This window comes from Protopterus annectens, chromosome 5.part0 (genome assembly GCF_019279795.1).
Source record: "Protopterus annectens isolate FY-2018-M chromosome 5.part0, PAN1.0, whole genome shotgun sequence".
Lineage (NCBI taxonomy): Eukaryota > Metazoa > Chordata > Ceratodontiformes > Protopteridae > Protopterus > Protopterus annectens.
The window spans coordinates 280,056,862-280,078,869 of record NC_056735.1 but is presented as its reverse complement, the minus strand read 5'-3'; the positions used below and the strand labels follow the sequence as shown (position 1 = coordinate 280,078,869).

Below are 22,008 nucleotides of genomic sequence, written 5' to 3'. Positions count from 1 at the left end.
TGAAATGTCTTTGGCAAAAAACACATGTTAAGCATGAATATGTGAACACACAAAATCTGGTTAACAGAACTTTAAGAGGAGAGGGTCTTGCATTTTTGGGCAATTACTTAGCCATAATTTGACCGCCAAAAGCTGGATGTTTCAGCTAACTAAAACAACCTTGCAGAATTGCCTGAATTTATAACCTAAATGTGGGCCTCCTTCAACTAAATGGAGGACTGTTCAATCCACCCCTCTGAGGGTGATGTGCTAGTGCAATAACTTGGATGTTGAAGCATTTAAAAGCAAGACTGCTATAGCTGGGGTTTGTAGGTATGTTGTGCTTTATCACTGCATCTGGAAAAAGTGCAAAGGCAGCATACCTTGTGCCCTGTTTTAAATGGGGTTAAAAGGTTAATAGTACAAACAAGAAGTTTCCACTTTAGTAAAATCAGTCACTTTCTTGTGAAAGTACTAGATTACTAAATTGTAACAAATAATAAGCTGCCTCAGAATGGTATCCATGTGGTTTGTGATTGTGCTCCAGCCACTTGTACATTGGTTTCGCACCATATTGCTAATAGCCAGGTACCTGGCAATAGGGTTGCTTCTGGATCAGTAACACACAGTGATTTGAGTACAGTAGCTTTTTTGATGGGTGTAGATCTGATAGTAAAACAGGCTTAAAGCTTTCATATGGCTCCTATTAAAATTCTGTACTCCCAAGTGCCTTCATCTTTAGTGGGAAGGGTGCTTGTTTTTACTCTAAGCCTCAAAATGTAGTTAACTAATGGGGCCAGTACCGAACACTGCAGGTCCCAGATAGCAGTTTGCCTTTATTGGCATGCTTCATAACTAGAGCCATCTTTAATACTGTAGCCAATAGAAGTTGTATTCTGTACTCTGGATTTATTAAGAAGGAATTGAGTGAATCCAGCCCTTTCCATTTGACAAGCTGAACCCTGCCAAGATCTGTCAATTAGACTACAGCTTTTGCATCTGCTGTCCAGGGTACGTCCGGTCTTAACTGCACTTTTTAAAAATTCCTGTAAATATGATGGAATTGTACAAGGCACATCACAGCTTCATGCCCTTATAGGAACACATTTCAGCAGGATCATAAGGTATGCCATGCCCCAACATGTGGCATTAACTGTAGTGACAGTTGCCTCTGCAAGCCTTTTCCAATAGTAATGAACATAGCTCTATGCACAGGTAAGTTCTTGCAAAGGGGAAGTCAGTGCAATGTTCATACCCATATCCATTGACACCACAGCAATCTTCCAAACAATTAATTATTTTGTCTCAGTGGTATTTGACACTAGCATCCTCTTCACTTGAATGCAGCATGCATCTGCAAGGGGTGTATAGTGTAGCTTTTGCCAATATGACTCTCTTTAATAAAATCATTACAGTTCTTTCCTGCAAGGCACTACATTTTTCTTGTAAGATGCTAGTGATTTTAATGTAGTAACTAGTAAACTCTGAGCTTACCTTCCACAAATGTTGTGGGGCAGAGACCACCTGCACACTAATTGATACTTAAATTAAAACTTCTCAGTATCCTGAAAAAAATTTGATTTTCAAGCTGCAGACCTTCCCTAATTTATGTAAAATGAGGGGATACAGCAGTCCTTTTCAGTAAATTTGTGCAAGACACCACCAGCTATGTAACGGTAATGACTAGATGCAGTCAGTAAGTACCTTAAGGTCTTTGTCCTACATTTGACAAATTTCTAGAGTCACAACAGTGTACTATAATGATTAAAAACATACATTTTCTATTCTTTTTATTGGATCGTTCAGGCCCTTTCATAATGGAGGGAGGAGTGCGTATGCTTAACAGATTAAAGGTGTAGATATCAACAAGATCCTTCAGAGAGGATGAAGGAATAAGTACACACACATGCTGCTTCTACAAATTTCCAAGATTTGCTTTCTAAATGTAAAGAATTACTTTTTAACTTTCTTTCAGGCTGCCAGAGGTTTGGTTGTATCCCGTAACTATGCAGACTTTGCATCAGAAGCAACTTTTGAAACTAAGGTATGTAATATATTGCAAATTATTTGGAAGTAGTTTGTTGCTTTTAAAGGCTCTTTCAGCTATCAGTGCCCTCTGAAATCTTTATCTAGAACAAAACTCAATACTAAAGAACTAGTAAAGACTGGACCTATTGATATGACTAGCTTTGTGCTGGCAGTAATTGCCCACAGACTTTATCCACCAGTAGCTCTAACATTTAAAAAAAACTTTCTCAGGTATTAGAAATGCAGCTTGGTACCTTGCTAATAATTCTAGTGGCCTATTGAGGAATGATTCATTCCAGCTCTGGAATGAGTCTATCTACCTACAGCCAAGGGTCTGTCATAAATGTATCCACTTGGATAAAATATGCTATTCGAGGAGTTCAGATTTCTCAGTGTTGTAGGCTCTAACATGGCAATACTAACTTGGTACTGCAGGTTGCCACCTGTGACATTGTCACAGCCACTAGTCCAGTGCTATTATCTTGCTTTGGCATCCTGATGCTAACTGTAAACAAATTGCTACATTAACAGTCTGGACAGAAGGAATGTTGATACTATTTAGATAGAATGGCCTACATCTGAGTGAAACTTGTGAAGCTACTGTTTGCTAGCTTTAGGTGTCTTGTATGTCTTTGGGGGAAACAGTCTAACTGCATTCATTGCAATTTTCTTTCTTTTCAAAGAAATGTGATGGCTTCCTCCTTGAGACATTACCTCCCACTACAACTGTGCTTACACGTGAGCAGGGTCTGTCTTACTACAAGACAATGCAGACAATTCGCAGAATGGAGCTGAAAACTGATGAACTCTTCAAACAAGATATTATCAGAGGCTTCTGCCACTTGTATGATGGCCAGGTGAGTAATATAAACCCTGTTTCCATACCAAGGCTATGACTAAATGTAAAGTCCATGACTCTCCCAGTGGTTGCCAACTTGCTGATTGTGCCTCATAAAAGAATTAACTGAATTCTCCTAATTCTATCACAGGAGGCCTGCTGTGTTGGTATTGAAGCTGCTCTCAAACCTGAAGACCACTTGATAACCTCTTACAGAGATCATGCCTTCACCTTCACTCGAGGGGTTCCTGTAAATCATATCCTGGCTGAGCTTACAGGTTTGTACGGTAAAACTCTCATTTGACTATAGTGAACACTGTCCTGTAGTGCTATATCTTATAATCCTTGGGGCAGTTAACCATTACTGAATTCTTTTGGAGGGGGTTCAGGAAGAATGTCCTACAAAGTGATTGTCACCTTGTTACTGGATCCTTGACACTAAAGATAACGTCAAGCACAACTTACTAAAAATCTTTATTTGATGTAAGCTGCATCCAGTCTTGGGTTTAGGGAACTCTAATGCATATGATTAAGTGGACTTATTTGCTTCATTTGTAAGGTATCTCAAATGGTCTTAATATTTCTTTCTTCAGGGAGAAGAAGCGGTTGTGCCAAGGGAAAAGGAGGATCCATGCATCTGTATGCTAGAAACTTCTATGGTGGGAATGGCATAGTGGGTGCTCAGGTAACTCTAACTGTATTAATATTGTAGATGTTGTACCTTAGTAAATGGACTTGAAGGCTTTAGGTGTTAAGTTTTCTAGACTAAACTGGATGATATCTACTGTCAGCCTCTGGTCCTTAAGATGTTGCAGACCATAGTCGAAGACTGCCTCTAAACATGGTGTTGGGAGGGGAATTTATAATTTTGGCTTTTAAAATCCTGGGTAGGGAGAAGCATTTTAATACCTCTTGCCTATCTTTATTAAATTCAGAGAAATATTCCTGCTCAAATAGAAAGCCTTCGGAGTAATGCATAAATATTAATGCACATATAATGAGCATTGACTTAATATAAATAAGTTTGAGGTTTTAAGGGCTTGGCATTCCATCTTTTGAGGTGCAAAATGTCTAGAGAAGGACTAACATTGTCTTTTATTTTTCCTTTAGATACCTCTTGGGGCAGGTGTTGCATGGCTTGTAAATATAATGGCACCGGTGGTGTCTGTGCTGCAATATATGGTGATGGTGCTGCCAATCAGGTAAGTGGGGATCAAGACTCCTCTGATTATAAGGGAGCTGTATCACCTTTTGAGTTTTTCCAGAAATACTACTCTTCTATGGAAAACTGATGCTAAGGGTTACTTAAGTGAAAGTACAGTTGAGTAAAATCTGACCATAGCGGTATATGCCCTTGCCTTCACCACTGCAGTATTCATTTCAAATGTGGATTCCCTGCTGTGAAGCGCATTGTCTGGCAAGTTTACCAAAGTCTACCATTGCTTTAAAGTATGCTGAATATCACCTACACATTCTTTGGGTGTAGTGTAGGGCATAAAGGCGACATTCAGGCATACCATCATCAGAACCTATTGCCCCAATAGGAACAGCAGTCCAAGGAATGCCAAGGAGAACTGGCACATCCAGGAAGGAAAAAAGGCTAGGGGGGTGGAAGGAGGGAGGGAATACTGCACCGTTATGTTAAGATTTTACACAACTGTACTATGTCCTTACAATCACTGCTGCAGTATTCATCACAAATGGGAGAGGCCAAAGCTCAAGAAGAAACTTGGGAGTAGGAAGCAGCAGTAGAGCCCTCTAAGAAGCCATGAAGAATGGCATCAGCAAACCATCCCTAGCTCTGGAGGTACCATCCAACTGGCAACGTTTGGTAAAGGTATGCACAGACGTCCAGGTAGCAGCTTCAAGAACCAAATTAGTGTCTAAGCTTTTGAAAAAAGCACCAGAAGAAGCCACAGCTCTAGTAGGACAAGCCTTTACAGAAAAAGGAAGGCTTTCCCCATGAAAAGTGTAATAAAAGGAAATAGCCTTTGAAATCCAAGTGGAATTAGTTTGCTTGAAAACAGCCAAACATAAAGACCTAGCATGAAAGGAAACAAACAACTGGTCAGATTTTCTGATAGCTTTAGTTTTATCCAAATAAACTCTGAGCTGTCTGTGCACATCTAAGTTATGTAGCACCCTCTCACTGTCAGATTGTGGAGGGGGGGAAAGTAGGTAAATTAATTGACTGATTAAGTGACAACTCATTAACCACCTTGGGCATGAAAGAAGGATTAGTACGCAAGGAAACCCTGTCCTCATGAAATATCAAAAAAGGCAGACAATTCATAAGGGCTTGCAACTTAGACACTCTTCTGGTAGAAGTAAGAGCAAACAAAAGAACTGTCTTCCAAGAACAATGTTGCAAGGAAGCTGAAACAGCAGGCTCAAAAGGAGCCTGAGTCAATTTTTCCAGAACAAAGTTAAGATCCCAGGGAGGAGGAACAGGCTTCATGGGAGGTCTAATATTAAGTACGCTTTTAAGAAATTGCTTATCCTCAAATCTAGAAGCTAACAGAGGAGTTAAAGGCAAACAAGCAGAAAGAGCTGATAAGTGGCCTTAATAGAAGAATAGGCCAAACCATCAATGAGCAACTGACGCAAATAAGAGAGAAACAAAGAAACATATACAGTAAGTGGGTCCAGGTCAGGAGAAAGACACCAAATAGAAAACCTCTTACATTTAGACAAGTAGGATTTCCTAGTAGTAGGTTCCTGGCCTCCTCAGAAAAAGGTGTCTATGAGGGATCAAACCCTATCATTCACAGTGTCAGTTGAAGTGTGGACAGGTGGGGATGGATGAGAGACCCCTTTCTTGTGTGAGAAGATCCACCCTGTGAGGTAACTTGTGATGATTGCCCTTGGCTAGATGCAGAAGTAGAGGGAACCAGTGCTGTCGTGGCCAAAAGGGAGTCACCAACAAGATTTTGGGAGCATCCTGTTGAATCTTGAACAGGACTCTCAGAATGAGAGGACAGGGAGGGAATGCATAGAGAAACATCCCCTCCCAAGAAAATGAGAGGGCATCCACCTTCCATACCAGAGGACCTGGGACTTTGGCACAAAACAGAGGAAGCTGTCTGTTCAGAGGGGAAGCAAAGAGATCTACTTGAGGAGTACCCCACTGGTGAACAATGTCCAGAAACACATCCCTGTGAAGCAGCCATTCATGGGATTGAGTGAAGGACCTTCTCAGATTGGCTGCCACAATATTCTGACCTGAAGGAATATAAACTGCCTGAATAATCACTTGATACTTGATAGCCAGATCCCACACCAGAAGTAAAAACCAGCAAAGACAGTAAGATCTTGTACCCCCCCATTTGTTGATATACCACATAACTGTGGTATTGTCCATGAATACCTCAAGAGGCCCTGGAGAGAATAGAGAATAAAAGGCCTGAAGAGCCAACGTAAGAGCTCTCATCTCTTTTATGTTGATATGCTCCTTCTTCTGTCTAGGCGACGACACTCCCTGAACCTTCAGGGAGGCAAACATTGCTCCCCATCCCACACCTGAAGCATCTGTGAACAGATCCTAAGAGAGAAGAGGAGGTTGAAAAGGGAGCCCTGGATTCAGAGACAGCTGGTGAATCTACCACACGAGTTCATTCTTGAGACACAGGGGAAAAGTAACCGGAAAGTCTAGAGGATGTGCATGCAGAAGCCACACCAACTTCAGAAACCACTGGAACTTCCTCATGTGGAGTTTGGCCAGGAGGAGCATCAGAATAGTGGAACTCATGGCCCCCAGAGCTCTCAGAAACACCCAGGCTGGAATGTAGGCCAAGGGAAGAAGAGTTTGAAAGTAAGAAATGAGAGTTAAGGCCTTTGGAGGAGGCAGGGATGCCAGCATTGGCACCATTTGAATCCTAGAACCCAGAAAGACATGATCTGAGAAGGAGTCAGGGAAGACGTTTTGAAGTTTATTATGAATCCCAGGTTCTGAAGAAGAGAAATGGTAAAATGAAGATTTTGCAAAAGGACCTCTGGAGAGGATGCCTGAATCAGCAGGTCATCCAAATAAGGAAAGATTTGGATCCCTTGAAGCCTGCAAAAAGCAATCACAGGAGTGAGGCATTTGGTGAATACTGCTGGGGCAGTAGAAAGGCCAAAGGGCAAAGCACAGAACTAAAAATGCCAGGAAGAAAAAGAGAAATGCAAAAATCTCCTGAAAAGAGGATGGATTGGAATATGGAGATAAGCATCCTTGAGGCCCAGAGACACCAGAAAGGCCTGAGGGAGCAGGAGAGGAAAAAGGGACAGAAGGGACAACGTCAAAAAGGAAGGCACCTTCAGAAAAGTGTTTAGATGAGTGAGGTCTAGAATAGGTCTCCAAGTACTTTCTTTTCTGGGTACTAGAAACACTCTTGAATAATACCCTTTCTCCCCTTGGGATACAGGCACCTCCTGAATAGTACCCTGAGACAATAGGTCTTGAAGAACCTCTGGGAAAAAAAGAAGTTGATCCCAAAAAGACTGAGGAATGCCCATAAAAGGAGGGTAGGAAATCTACACCATGAAGTACCCCTGCCAAATGATATATAGAACCCAAGAATCCTGGGTGATTTGGAGCCAAACAGGAAGAGAAAGGTGAAGATAAAGAGGAATGTGGCTGGGAACAGCTGGATAGTCAGACAGCACCTGGTTGTCAGGAAAGGAAGGCTTTAGAATCCCTGCAGTCTGAGTGGCCTTAGCAGGAGGAGCCCATTTATGACCCTTATTACCTTTACAAGGAGGGTGAGATTGCCTACAAACAAAGTCTGACTTACAAGGGTAGTTTCACTGAAATTTAGGCACAGGAGAAACAAGGAAATGTTTAAGCAGCTGTAAAGTATTCCCCTTGTCATGAATAGACTTAAATAAACCAGCATCCGTTTTCCCAAAACAAATGTTTAATATCCAGAGGAACATCCACCAACTTAGCCTTAATATCATCAGGTAAAGGTTGAAGCCCAAGCCAAGAATACCTCCTTAGAACTAAACCAAAAGCAGCAGCCCTAGAAGAGGCATCTGCAGCATCAAAACTACATTTGATAGAATGACAAACTACTTAAGAAGTCCCTAACAAGGAAAGAGTAGAAGATTTACTCTCAGAGTCTGGAAGATCAGAAAAAAGCTGACAAGCCTGAAAAGGAAGAGCCAACACATACCTAGAGATTTGGGTCTGATAATTAATTGCCCTAAAAGCTAGGGTAGCCAAAGTATAAAGTTTCTTACCCAGCCTATCCATGGTTCTGCTGTCCTTGTCAGAAGACACTAGCTTGGATGAAGGAAGCAATTGAGACGGCTTATCAGAGGCTACAGACACCACAGAGGCATCAGCAGCAGGACATTTAAACAAAAAGGAACAATCCTCAGGCACCCTAACAACCTATTAGATTTTTAGGAGTAGGGGGGAGAGAATCCAGTGCCTTAGAAGCATTGGAAAAAATATCTAATAAAGCAGCCAAGACAGGAGGAATGGCTGCAGGTTTAGGAGATTCCATCTGCAGTAACTCTTAGTACCTCTTATGGATATCCAAAACCTGGGCACAATCCCACTTACAAAAATTCCATTATCCTAGATATTGTGTCCCCAAAGGAAAGTTTCTCAGAAGGATTATCTAGAGTATGAGAGTCCTCTTCCTCAGGCCCATAGTCTAAAGGAGAAGGAATCTGGGGAGAATAAGCAAGGGATTCATCATCAGAATCCAGTTCTTCCTCAGAAGAATTCTGTAGTCTGGGCCTTTTAGGGGAAGAAGAGGAGCAAGGAGAAGCAGGAACCCTTAACAACAGTAAAGCACTAAATAACCCATGAGTAAAGGCCTGCCACTTACTTTGTGGATCCCTAGGAGCAGACGGAACATGATTAGTTTTCTGTTTCTTTTTTAAAGTGACATCAGTCCTAAAATCCTGAGAAGGCCCTGACTCAGGATGACATTCCACAACTGTAGTAGGAACTTCTTCCATAAAGAGAAAGTGCAGAACCCCTCTAGACCCCTCGGAAACAATCAGCCGTGGTTCCCCCTAAATGTCCAAAACAGACACTTGCAAAGCCTTGTTGGACATGTTGCCTGCCAGATTCTCTCCGGCCTCCAACCCAGATGCAATAGATGAATCTGACAAAACAACTGGGTGAGTCTTTGGATTCATAATAACCTCAGGAGAAACATCCGGCAGAGGCTGGACAGCGGAAGATTCCTGTCTTACCTTATGCACCTTCTATTCCCTGGTGGCTGACCCTCGGGGCAGGAAGTTCCATCCATAGTATCTTTAGGAAGAAGCTTAAGATGCTGGTTCTCAAGATACATTGAAAGAGAAGAAAGCCTACTACAAAGAGGTTTAGGGACAAATGCCTGACAAATTGAATAGGAAGTATGGTCGTGAGCAGCACCAAGGTAAAAACGACACTTATTGTGGCAGTCTTTGTGGGGAATCAGTCTCCCACACTGGCATTTACCCTTCCTGGATGACAATAGCCCCCCAAACAGCACAAAACAATCAGGAAAAAGAACAAAAAAACCCAACTGAGTACTAATCTGCAACAGTGAGGACTTCAATCACTGGAATGCCAACAAACAGAAAAACGGCAAACAAGCAGAACAGGCTGATGGTTAAAATCAGCATTCAGACTGGCAGCAAAGAAGTTCAGAGGATGGCACACCTGAACATCACCTTTATGCCCTATGCTACACAAGAAGTGTGTAAGTGACGTTCAGCGTACCTTAAAGCAATGGTAGACTTTGGTAAACTGGCTGGACAGTGGGCTTCATGGCAGGGAATTCCCATTTGTAATAAATACTGCAACGGGGAATGTAAGGACATCTTCGATTCCTCTGCAAAAGGCTAAACTATTCCTGACAAGACTGAAGTTATGAAGCTGCTGCCGGCAAGATCACAAAAGCCAAAGTCTGCTGCACTAAAGATTCATAGTGCCTTAGGCACAGAACTAAGCCACTTCGCAGATGCAGAACTCTGTATCTGAAGATGAAGGCAAATGAGCAAAGTAAAAATAGATCTAACCATATAGGCAGCTTACTAGCTTAAAGTAGTGGTGATCTAATTCTTCCAAAGAAGAATTTCCTCTTAAGATGAGACCTTACTCTTATGACAAGAATGAGCTTCCCAGCCCATGTAAATATGCCAATATTCTTTGGATGTGTCATCAGGGGGCAGGCACTGCTTTACTGTGGAAGCATAGCTAGGGTGGGATGAATGTGGTGGATATTATCCTGGGTGCAGACTATTTGGGGTGGGGGTCGGCAGTGTTGACAAGAATTACAGGCACTTACTTTGTGGAACTGACGCTCAAATGGATCATGGCAGTCCTCCAACTGTAGCAACTTGGTAAGCTGCTGTGCTACAGGTTAGAGATCCAGGGGTCTGGGGCAACTGTTTGCTTCATATTGTATGGATGAATGCAATAATTTGGAAAGTTTTTGGCACAGGAGGATGTCCCTCAATATTGATAATGCCCATTTAATATCCACTGTATTGATGTGAACCAGAGTTTTCACTTGACAGCAAAGGTGACACCTGCATCTGTTTCAGCCTGACATCTTTTTTGCTGGCACATAAAAACAGAAGAAGAGATACAAACCTAGTTCATTGTCAGAACTGGCTACGAAAGAGCGGATTGTTTGGTTGCGACTTTCTAATTGCATACAACTGGCACTTTTTTAAAATGGTAACTTTGCATTTTCTCTTCAGGGCCAGATTTTTGAGACCTATAACATGGCTGCCTTGTGGAAGCTGCCTTGTATCTTCATTTGTGAGAACAACAGGTACGGAATGGGCACATCTATTGAGAGATCTTCAGCGAGTACAGATTACTACAAGAGAGGGGGCTTTATCCCTGGTCTTAGAGTAAGTATCTAACTAATAGGGTAGTCTTGTGATCGGAGCATTAGTTTTTGTAACAACTTTTGTTTTTCTTACAGTTGGATGGTATGGATGTTCTCTGTGTGAGGGAGGCAACAAAGTTTGCTGCAGAACATTGTAGAGCAGGAAAGGTAAGTGGGTCTCTAGTGTTACTACAAATTCAGTTGGGCTGTGTAGCATTAAAGTCGTTGTAGGGAGGGAACTACAAACTTGCTGCTCAGCTTATTGAAAGAAGGTGCCAACATGGCTGGTTACCTTCTGAAGTAAAATTGATGCTGAGTTTCTGTAACATCAGAAAATGTGTAAAGCAGCTGTTTGAAATGCTGCTAAAGTACATCTCCAGTCTGTCTAAATCTGTCCTTACTGCAATGATTTGAAGATGCCAGGGTCCACTCTAGCATTTAAAAGCTAGCCTTCTGTCAAATTTTGCTTCAGGAAGTATACTTTTACAGGGCACCATTTCAAACTACATGTGGTGTACTGTAACATTAAGCTATTTAAGGCTTTCACTCTTCGAAACATTGTACAACTATAAATCTAAACTATTTCAAAATAGTAAGGCAGTTTGTAGATTTGTAGCTCTCAAGACCACATCCTTAAAGGCATAAATCTGTACACTTAGGAGTAATCTAAAGGCCATGTTCTAAAGTTTCAAAGAATGCTAGGTTTTGCAAACATGCCTTTTGTTTGTGTTGACCAGTCTTGTGTAGATTTTTAGTCACTTCGGCAAATGTCCAAATCCCTATAAGATGCTGAGTAGAAGGGAGTAGTTTCCAGATTCCTTTTGGGGTCTGATGCATTGCAAAGGGGACCCTGAACTTGAATGGCCAGACCCCTACTGAGTAAGATAAAGCTCGCCACTTTACACCTAGATATTCCTTTGCCAATTAGCTGGGCTAAAAGTAGTATTCTGACAAGTTGCCTGATCAGAGAGGGAGGGGAGCTCTGAATCAAAGTAACCATGTTACTGACATTTTCATTCTGCAGTGTCTGTGTAATAGAAGGGGTTGTCTGCCACAAGTGGTACTACACACACTTGGTCTGAGCCAATTTTAGTATGGAGTTCAACTCTTTCTGGAGGTTTTGGGTGTCATCCTGACTTAACCCCCCACTCCCAACTCTGTTTACAGAGGACTGCAAACAAGGTCTTCTCTGCTTAGAAATTAACAGGAAATGGGTTTCCAGCACAAAGCCCTGAGTAACACTGAATACTTTCTAATAAGGCATCTGAAACTTGCCATGTGGATTTCTCTTTGCTGTCCATCTTGTTTTCTTTAGATTTTGTTCCCCAGCATATGGAATTATGCTAAAAGCATTGACCAGGTCAATTAATACTGCTACAATCTACAGACTGTACTTCTATTGAAAAAGCTTGCAAGATTAAATGGGACAGGATCTACCCTTCACTAAAACTGTTGTGGATAAAGTCTAGTAAAATTCATTAACTCTAATAACTTTGTAGATGAGGCAAAAACCTAGGTTGTAAGGCCACCCTTAATGAGGAGGGGGTTATCACCACTGTAGTGCCATGCTCAGTGAGGACATGCTAACACAAAGCCAGCAGGTATATTGTCATACCACACAGAGGAAGTATTTTTGGTTTTATTAAACAATCAATATGCTGTATCCTGCACCTTTGACTATGGTCATTAAGTTTAGAGCAATGTAAGATATTTTCTAACATTCTGTTTGGATTCAGGTCAGCCAAAATTCATAGTTTCTTTGGTAGACCAGACCTAATCAGTTTTCTGTAGTGATTTTAATATTACCCTGAAGAGGGATTTTCAATATATTATGGATTCTGTTATGGTGGACTTTAACTTACCATAACTGCCTTTCTAGTTGGGATTGACTGCTATCTCTGTCCAATTCTAAATGGATGATCTGGTGGTAGCAGCATTTGGGGTGGGGGGAATTGCAGTCATAGTACTGTCTCAGTATGTTGAAGTTGGCATGTTTTGGAGTCTTAAATTCCTCTACAGAAAACCCCATTGAATTTAAAGTGGAAGTCCAAGGTCACAAGCTTATGGCTAAATTTCACTGGGAAAGTTAAGAGTACAAAAGGCAGCCCTATTATAAGAATAGTGCTGTGCCATCTAAACCTATATCAGAGGTATAGATCTCCAGTATAAGTAACCAAAATCTTAAGGGCAGTATTCCAAAATAACTTGCTAATGGGAGATCTAATGGAACACTGAGTAATATAGTTTGGACAGTTGGCTACATATCACCATTAGCTTAACTTTTTTCCCATACTCAACATGTCAAAAATCCAAGTATTTCCAAGAATTCTGGTCCAGTATCATTAAGTTTATATACGCAAACCTTGTGTCTGACTTGCATTCTGATCTTTCACTCAGAATCCAGTGATTGGTCTCTTGGCTGGGTGGGTTATATATTGGAGTGGGAGGAATGTAAAGCTGTACTGTGCATTTTGACTTCATGATCCATCTAGTCTGAAGCTTATCTGATCTACAGTGTATCTGAATTCACTGTATCCTTTCCAATTATAGGGGCCTATCTTGCTGGAACTGCAGACTTATCGTTACCATGGACACAGTATGCATGATCTTGGGGACAGGTAAGTTTGTCAGTGAAAAGTGTCTCCAACTCTTGTAGTTGGAAATTAAGCAAGGCTGTTAACTTTTAGTCTATTTTAGACATACTGTAGAACATGTCTGGAAGTGGCTTATTGGCCATGCCAGGAAAGTTTGAGCTTGTAAAAACATGGAAACGCACTAATTTGTTTTATTCCCTCTAGCTACCGTACAAGAGAAGAAATTCAAGAGGTAAAAAGCAAAAGTGATCCAATTACTCTACTGAAGGACAAAATACTGAGCAGAAATCTTGCCAGTGAGAAAGAAATTAATGTAAGTAGTAAACGTCTGCACTAGCTAATACCTAAAATGTGCCAGTTTGTAAAGGTCCTGCCACATGTAGAGGACTCATTCAGTGCTGTACCTAGACTGACTTCAGGGATTGTGTGTTTGGGGGGTTGGCAATATCTGGCAAAGAGCTGCTTGTGTGACTGTTTCTACTGTAGGTGACCTATACTGCCAGATATTGCATAAATAAAAGTTGGTTCTAAGTAATTTCCATATTCTCATTGATTAGCCATTAATTTTGCAGAGATGGTGACTTGTTTGCTGTGGCATGTGGGAGGAAACCCATCCAGAACTTGTAAATTATTTCCATGCTATCTTATTGGTAAGGATTCTGATTTTGAATGCAGAATAGGTTCAAATCCTGGACATTTGATTCCAAGTTTTGATAGGTCCACAACGGTAAAGTGTGTTGGCGATCTTTAGAACAGAGCATGCTTTAACTGCTAATGCATGCCAGGCACCTTTTGCATTTTGTGTTCATGAAACTTAATAAAAAAATGCATTCAATTATAAAGCATACCACCAGTCTACTGGTACTGGTGTATAGATGACATGCAGTTTCCAGAAAAGCTACCTGGGGATTGTGTTAAAATCCTAGACAGCAGGCCTTCCTGGTACAGGATACAGCTGCAACAGTAATACTCTACAATACCTTCTACCATGTAGAATGGCATTACTAAGTGGGCCATCATTTTAGTCGGACATGTTATGGAAGTCCCCAAAACTATCTGTGAGTAAATTATTATTATTTTTTTCAAAATAGACATGGGGGTCAGTAGCTTTAAAACTGCAGTGTAGGATTCACCTTAAAGTTTGCCCAAAGTCTTAAAAGGTTAATACATTTATAAAAGCAAGCTAAAACAGTAGCTTTTGTTGGACTTTATAATCACATGTTAAGGACCCATCACTGCAATAGGATGGCGATGAGGCATTTTTGGCAGGCATACACTAAGGGAGGAACTTTGTTGTACCACACCCTCCTATTTAAGATTAATTGGTTGTACTTTTGTTCATGGTGACACTGGCTAACTACCTGTGATGCCACAGTTGGCATTGTGGGATAGGGGACTGAAAACAGTATTGTCTGCCTTTTAATGTGGAGGAATGCTATATACATGATAGATCTGGGCTTCCACAAGAATGCTGGCCCTGCCGTTGGCTGGCTGAAGAGTCCATGTTTATAAATATCTTGTCGCCCCCAACTAAACCTGTTGGGTTTTCCAAACAGTTGGCATTTTGTTGGGATTAGGGGACCTGAAGACTAAGCCACTTCGCAGATGCAGAACTCTGTATCTGAAGATGAAGGCAAATGAGCAAAGTAAAAATAGATCTAACCGTATAGGCAGCTTACTAGCTTAAAGTAGTGGTGATCTAATTCTTCCAAAGAAGAATTTCCTCTTAAGATGAGACCTTACTCTTATGACAAGAATGAGCTTCCCAGCCCATGTAAATATGCCAATATTCTTTGGATGTGTCATCAGGGGGCAGGCACTGCTTTACTGTGGAAGCATAGCTAGGGTGGGATGAATGTGGTGGATATTATCCTGGGTGCAGACTTGGGGTGGGGGTTGGCAGCAGTGTTGACAAGAATTACAGGCACTTACTTTGTGGAACTGACACTCAAATGGATCATGGCAGTCCTCCAATTGTAGCAACTTGGTATGCTGCTGTGCTACAGGTTAGAGATCCAGGGGTCTGGGGCAACTGTTTGCTTCATATTGTATGGATGAATGCAATAATTTGGAAAGTTTTTGGCACAGGAGGATGTCCCTCAATATTGATAATGCCCAGTTAATATTCACTGTATTGGTGTGAACCAGAGTTTTCACTTGACAGCAAAGGTGACACCTGCATCGTTTCAGCCTGACATAAAAACAGAACAAGAGATACAAACCTAGTTCATTGTTTGAACTGGCTATGAAAGAGAGGATTGTTTGGTTGTGACTTTCTAATTGCATACAACTAGCACTTTTTTAAAATGGTAACTGCATTTTCTCTTCAGGGCCAGATTTTTGAGACCTATAACATGGCTGCCTTGTGGAAGCTGCCTTGTATCTTCATCTGTGAGAACAACAGGTACGGAATGAACACATCTATTGAGAGATCTTCAGCGAGTACAGATTACTACAAAAGAGGGGGCTTTATCCCTGGTCTTAGAGTAAGTATCCAACTAATAGGGTAGTCTTGTGATCGGAGCATTAGTTTTTGTAACAACTTTTGTTTTTCTTACAGTTGGATGGTATGGATGTTCTCTGTGTGAGGGAGGCAACAACGTTTGCTGCAGAACATTGTAGAGCAGGAAAGGTAAGTGGGTCTCTAGTGTTACTACAAATTCAGTTGGGCTGTGTAGCATTAAAGTCCTTGTAGGGAGGGAACTACAAACTTGCTGCTCAGCTTGTTGACAGAAGGTGCCAACATGGCTGGTTACCTTCTGAAGTAAAATTGATGCTGAGTTTCTGTAACATCAGAAAATGTGTAAAGCAGCTGTTTGAAATGCTGGTAAAGTACATCTCCAGTCTGTCTAAATCTGCCCCTACTGCAATGATTTGAAGATGCCAGGGTCCACTCTGGCATTTAAAAGCTAGCCTTCTGTCAAATTTTGCTACAGGAAGTATACTTTTACAGGGCACCATTTCAAACTACATGTGGTGTACTGTAACATTAAGCTATTTAAGGCTTTCACTCTTCGAAACATTGTACAACTATAAATCTAAACTATTTCAAAATAGTAAGGCAGTTTGTAGATCTGTAGCTCTCAAGACCACATCCTTAAAGGCATAAATCTGTACACTTAGGAGTAATCTAAAGGCCATGCTCTAAAGTTTCAAAGAATGCTAGGTTTTGCAAACATGCCTTTTGTTTGTGTTGACCAGTCTTGTGTAGATTTTTAGTCACTTGGGCAAATGTCCAAATCCCTATAAGATGCTGAGTAGAAGGGAGTAGTTTCCAGATTCCTTTTGGGGTCTGATGCATTGCAAAGGGGACCCTGAACTTGAATGGCCAGACCCCTACTGAGTAAGATAAAGCTCGCCACTTTACACCTAGATATTCCTTTGCCAATTAGCTGGGCTAAAAGTAGTATTCTGACAAGTTACCTGATCAGAGAGGGAGGGGAGCTCTGAATCAAAGTAACCATGTTACTGACATTTTCATTCTGCAGTGTCTGTGTAATAGAAGGGGTTGTCTACCATAGGTGGTACTACACACACTTGGTCTGAGCCCATTTTAGTATGGAGTTCAACTCCTTCTGGAGCTTTTGGGTGTCATCCTGACTTAACCCCCCACCCCCAACTCTGTTTACAGAGGACTGCAAACAAGGTCTTCTCCGCTTAGAAATTAACAGGAAATGGGTGTCCAGCACAAAGCCCTGAGTAACACTGATCACTTTCTAATAAGGCATCTGAAACTTGCCATATGGATTTCTCTTTGCTGTCCATCTTGTTTTCTTTAGATTTTGTTCCCCAGCATAGGGAATTATACTAAAAACCTTGACCAGGTCAATTTATACTGCTGCAATCTACAGACTGTACTTCTATTGACAAAGCTTGCAAGATTAAATGGGACAGGATCTACTCTTCACTAAAACTGCTGTGGATAAAGTCTAGTAAAATTCATTAACTCTAATAACTTTGTAGATGAGGCAAAAACCTAGGTTGTAAGGCCACCCTTAATGAGGAGGGGGTTATCACCACTATAGTGCCATGCTCAGTGAGGACATGCTAACACAAAGCCAGCAGGTATATTGTCATACCACACAGAGGAAGTATTTTTGGTTTTATTAGAGAATCAATATTTTGTATCCTGCACCTTTGACTAGGGTCATTAAGTTTAGAGCAATGTAAGATATTTTCTAACATTCTGTTTGGATTCAGGTCAGCCAAAAGTCATGGTTTCTTTGGTAGACCAGACCTAATCAGTTTTCTGAAGTGATTTTAATATTACCCTGAAGAGGGATTTTCAATATATTATGGATTCTGTTATGGTGGACTTTAACTTACCATAACTGCCTTTCTAGTTGGGATTGACTGCTATCTCTGTCCAATTCTAAATGGATGATCTGCTGGTAGCAGCATTTGGGGTGAGGGGATTTGCAGTCATAGTACTGTCTCAGTATGTTGAAGTTGGCACGTTTTGTAGTCTTAAATTCTTCTACAGAAAACCCCATTGAATTTAAAGTGGAAGTCCAAGGTCATAAGCTTATGGCTAAACTTCACTGGAAAAGATAAGAGTACAAGAGGCAGCCCTATTATAAGAACAGTGCTGTGCCATCTAAACCTATATCAGAGGTATAGATCTCCAGTATAAGTAACCAAAATCTTAAGGGCAGTATTCCAAAATAACTTGCTAATGGGAGATCTAATGGAAGACTGAGTAATATAGTTTGGACAGTTGGCTACATATCGCCATTAGCTTAACTTTTTTCCCTTACTCAACATGTCAACAATCCAAGTATTTCCAAGAATTCTGGTCCAATATCACTAAGTTTATATACGCAAACCTTGTGTCTGACTTGCATTCTGATCTTTCACTCAGAATCCAGTGATTGGTATCTTGGCTGGGTGGGTTATGCATTGGAGTGGTAGGAATGTAAAGCTGTACTGTGCATTTTGACTTCATGATCCATCTAGTCTGAAGCTTATCTGATCTACAATGTATCTGAATTCACTGCATCCTTTCCAATTATAGGGGCCTATCTTGCTGGAACTGCAGACTTATCGTTTCTGTGGACACAGTACGTATGATCTTGGAGATGGGTAAGTTTGTCAGTGAAAAGTCTCTCCAACTCTTGTAGTTGGAGATTAAGCAAGGCTGTTAACTTTTAGTCTATTTTAGACATACCGTAGAACATGTCTGGAAGTGGCTTATTGGCCATGTCAGGAAAGTTTGAACTTGTAAAAACATGAAAAGGCACTCATTTGTTTTATTCCCTCTAGCTACCGTACAAGAGAAGAAATTCAAGAGGTAAAAAGCAAAAGTGATCCAATTACTCTACTGAAGGACAAAATACTGAGCAGAAATCTTGCCAGTGAGAAAGAAATTAATGTAAGTAGTAAACGTCTGCACTAGCTAATACCGAAAATGTGCCAGTTTGTAAAGGTCCTGCCACATGTAGAGGACTCATTCAGTGCTGTACCTAGACTGACTTCAGGGATTGTGTGTTTGGGGGGTTGGCAATATCTGGCAAAGGGTTGCTTGTGTGATTGTTTCTACTGTAGGTGACCTATACTGCCAGATATTGCATAAATCAAAGTTGGTTCTAAGTAATTTCCATATTCTCCTTGATTAGCCATTAATTTTGCAGAGATGGTGACTTGTTTGCTGTGGCATGTGTGAGGAAACCCATCCAGAACTTGTAAATTATTTCCATGCTATCTTATTGGTAGGGATTCTGATTTTGAATGCAGAATAGGTTCAAATCCTGGACATTTGATTCAAAGTTTTGTTAGGTCCACAACTGTAAAGTGTGATGGGGATCTTTAGAACAGACCATGCTTTAACTGTTAATGCATGCCAGGCACCTTTTGCAAATGTGTTCGTGAAACTTAATTAAAAAAATGCATTAAATTGCAATGCATACCACCAGTCTACTGGTACTGGTGTATAGATGACATGCAGTTTCCAGAAAAGCTACCTGGGGATTGTGTTAAAATCCTAGACAGCAGGCCTTCCAGGTACAGGATACAGCTGCAACAGTAATACTCTACAATACCTTCTACCATGTAGAATGGCATTACTGAGTGGGCCATCATTTTAGTCGGACATGTTATGGAAGTCCCAAAAAACTATCTGTGAGTAAATTACTATTATTATTATTTTTTTTTTTTTCAAAATAGACATGTGGGGTCAGTAGCTTTAAAACTGCAGTGTAGGATTCACCTTAAAGTTTGCCCAAAGTCTTAAAAGGTTAATACATTTATAAAAGCAAGCTAAAACAGTAGCTTTTGTTGGACTTTATAATCACATGTTAAGGACCCATCACTGCAATAGGATGGCGATGAGGCATTTTTGACAGGCATACACTAAGGGAGGAACTTTGTTGTACCACACCCTCCTATTTAAGATTAATTGGTTGTACTTTTGTTCATGGTGACACTGGCTAACTACCTGTGATGCCACAGTTGGCATTGTGGGATAAGGGACTGGAAATAGCATTGTCTGCCTTTTAATGTGGAGGAATGCTATATACATGATAGATCTGGGCTTCCACAAGAATGCTGGCCCTGCCGTTGGCTGGCTGAAGAGTCCATGTTTATAAATATCTTGTCGCAACTATACTCTTCACCTAGCTAAGGGAGGAACTCACATGTGCTTATGGGATCTGTCATAGCAGAGTGAGGCAGACTGCTGTTCTCCAGGACATGGATTTTGCGGGGGAGGGGGACTGGTAATCCTAACAGCAAATCTTGTTCTGATTAAGAAAAACAAAGCTGCTAATGACTCCTACCCTTTGTGTTTGTAGGAAATTGATGTTTCTGTGAAGAAATTAATTGAAGAGGCTGTACAGTTTGCTACTACAGACCCTGAACCACCATTGGAAGATATAGCCAATCACATCTACTACAAAGAACCACCTTTTGAAGTACGTGGATGCCATCCTTGGATAAAGTACAAATCTGTCTGTTAGAACCTATAAACAGATGGACATTTAGCATGCACACATAAGTTGTGATTATTGAACAGATGTTCCTTTGGAAGAATGTGTAATGTCTAGTGTTGATCAATAAATGCATTAAACTGATTTGTGTCTTTTTCCTTGGGTAGTGCTACTTCTCTTCTCTTCCCCCTCCCACACCCAGAACTTATGGCCTGCTGTCAGTACCTTTATCAAGGAAGAACTGGCTACAGAGAAATACGAGGGCAAGGAGGAGATCAAGGAAATGATTGCATGTTTACTTTCAGTGAGATATGTTCTAGCAAGGTATTAATGTTGGGTCCATATCACATTTATGGCCAACTGAGTGGCTGGCACTTGAAGGCCCCCTTCCCTCTATGCATGTTTACATTCAGTGATATATGTTCTAGCAAGGTATTAATGTTGGGTCCATATCACATTTATGGCCAATTGAGTGGCTGGCACTTGAAGGCCCCCTTCCCTCTATGCATGTTTACTTTCAGTGAGATATGTTCTAGGAAGGTATTAATGTTGGGTCCATATCACATTTATGGCCAACTGAGTGGCTGGCACTTGAAGGCCCCCTTCCCTCTATGCATGTTTACTTTCAGTGAGATATGTTCTAGGAAGGTATTAATGTTGGGTCCATATCACATTTATGGCCAACTGAGTGGCTGGCACTTGAAGGCCCCCTTCCCTCTATGCATGTTTACTTTCAGTGAGATATGTACTAGGAAGGTATTAATGTTGGGTCCATATCACATTTATGGCCAACTGAGTGGCTGGCACTTGAAGGCCCCCTTCCCTCTATGCATGTTTACTTTCAGTGAGATATGTTCTAGGAAGGTATTAATGTTGGGTCCATATCACATTTATGGCCAACTGAGTGGCTGGCACTTGAAGGCCCCCTTCCCTCTATGAATGTTTACTTTCAGTGAGATATGTTCTAGGAAGGTATTAATGTTGGGTCCATATCACATTTATGGCCAACTGAGTGGCTGGCACTTGAAGGCCCCCTTCCCTCTATGCATGTTTACTTTCAGTGAGATATGTTCTAGGAAGGTATTAATGTTGGGTCCATATCACATTTATGGCCAACTGAGTGGCTGGCACTTGAAGGCCCCCTTCCCTCTATGCATGTTTACTTTCAGTGAGATATGTTGTAGGAAGGTATTAATGTTGGGTCCATATCACATTTATGGCCAACTGAGTGGCTGGCACTTGAAGGCCCCTTCCCTCTATGCATGTTTACTTTCAGTGAGATATGTTCTAGGAAGGTATTAATGTTGGGTCCATATCACATTTATGGCCAACTGAGTGGCTGGCACTGGAAGGCCCCCTTCCCTCTATGCATGTTTACTTTCAGTGAGATATGTTCTAGCAAGGTATTAATGTTGGGTCCATATCACATTTATGGCCAACTGAGTGGCTGGCACTTGAAGGCACCCTTCCCTCTATGCATGTTTACTTTCAGTGAGATATGTTCTAGGAAGGTATTAATGTTAGGTCCATATCACATTTATGGCCAACTGAGTGGCTGGCACTTGAAGGCCCCCTTCCCTCTATGCATGTTTACTTTCAGTGAGATATGTTCTAGCAAGGTATTAATGTTGGGTCCATATCACATTTATGGCCAACTGAGTGGCTGGCACTTAAAGGCCCCTTCCCTCTATGCATGTTTACTTTCAGTGAGATATGTTCTAGCAAGGTATTAATGTTGGGTCCATATCACATTTATGGCCAACTGAGTGGCTGGCACTTGAAGGCCCCCTTCCCTCTATGCATGTTTACTTTCAGTG

The 22,008-nt window shown here is 41.2% G+C and overlaps 1 pseudogene; it reads left to right on the top strand.

Moving 5' to 3' along the window:
- LOC122802021 overlaps nt 1–20,335 on the top strand; it is a 62,144-nt pseudogene extending 41,809 nt beyond the window's left edge.
- The last annotated feature ends 1,673 nt before the right edge of the window (nt 20,336–22,008 follow it).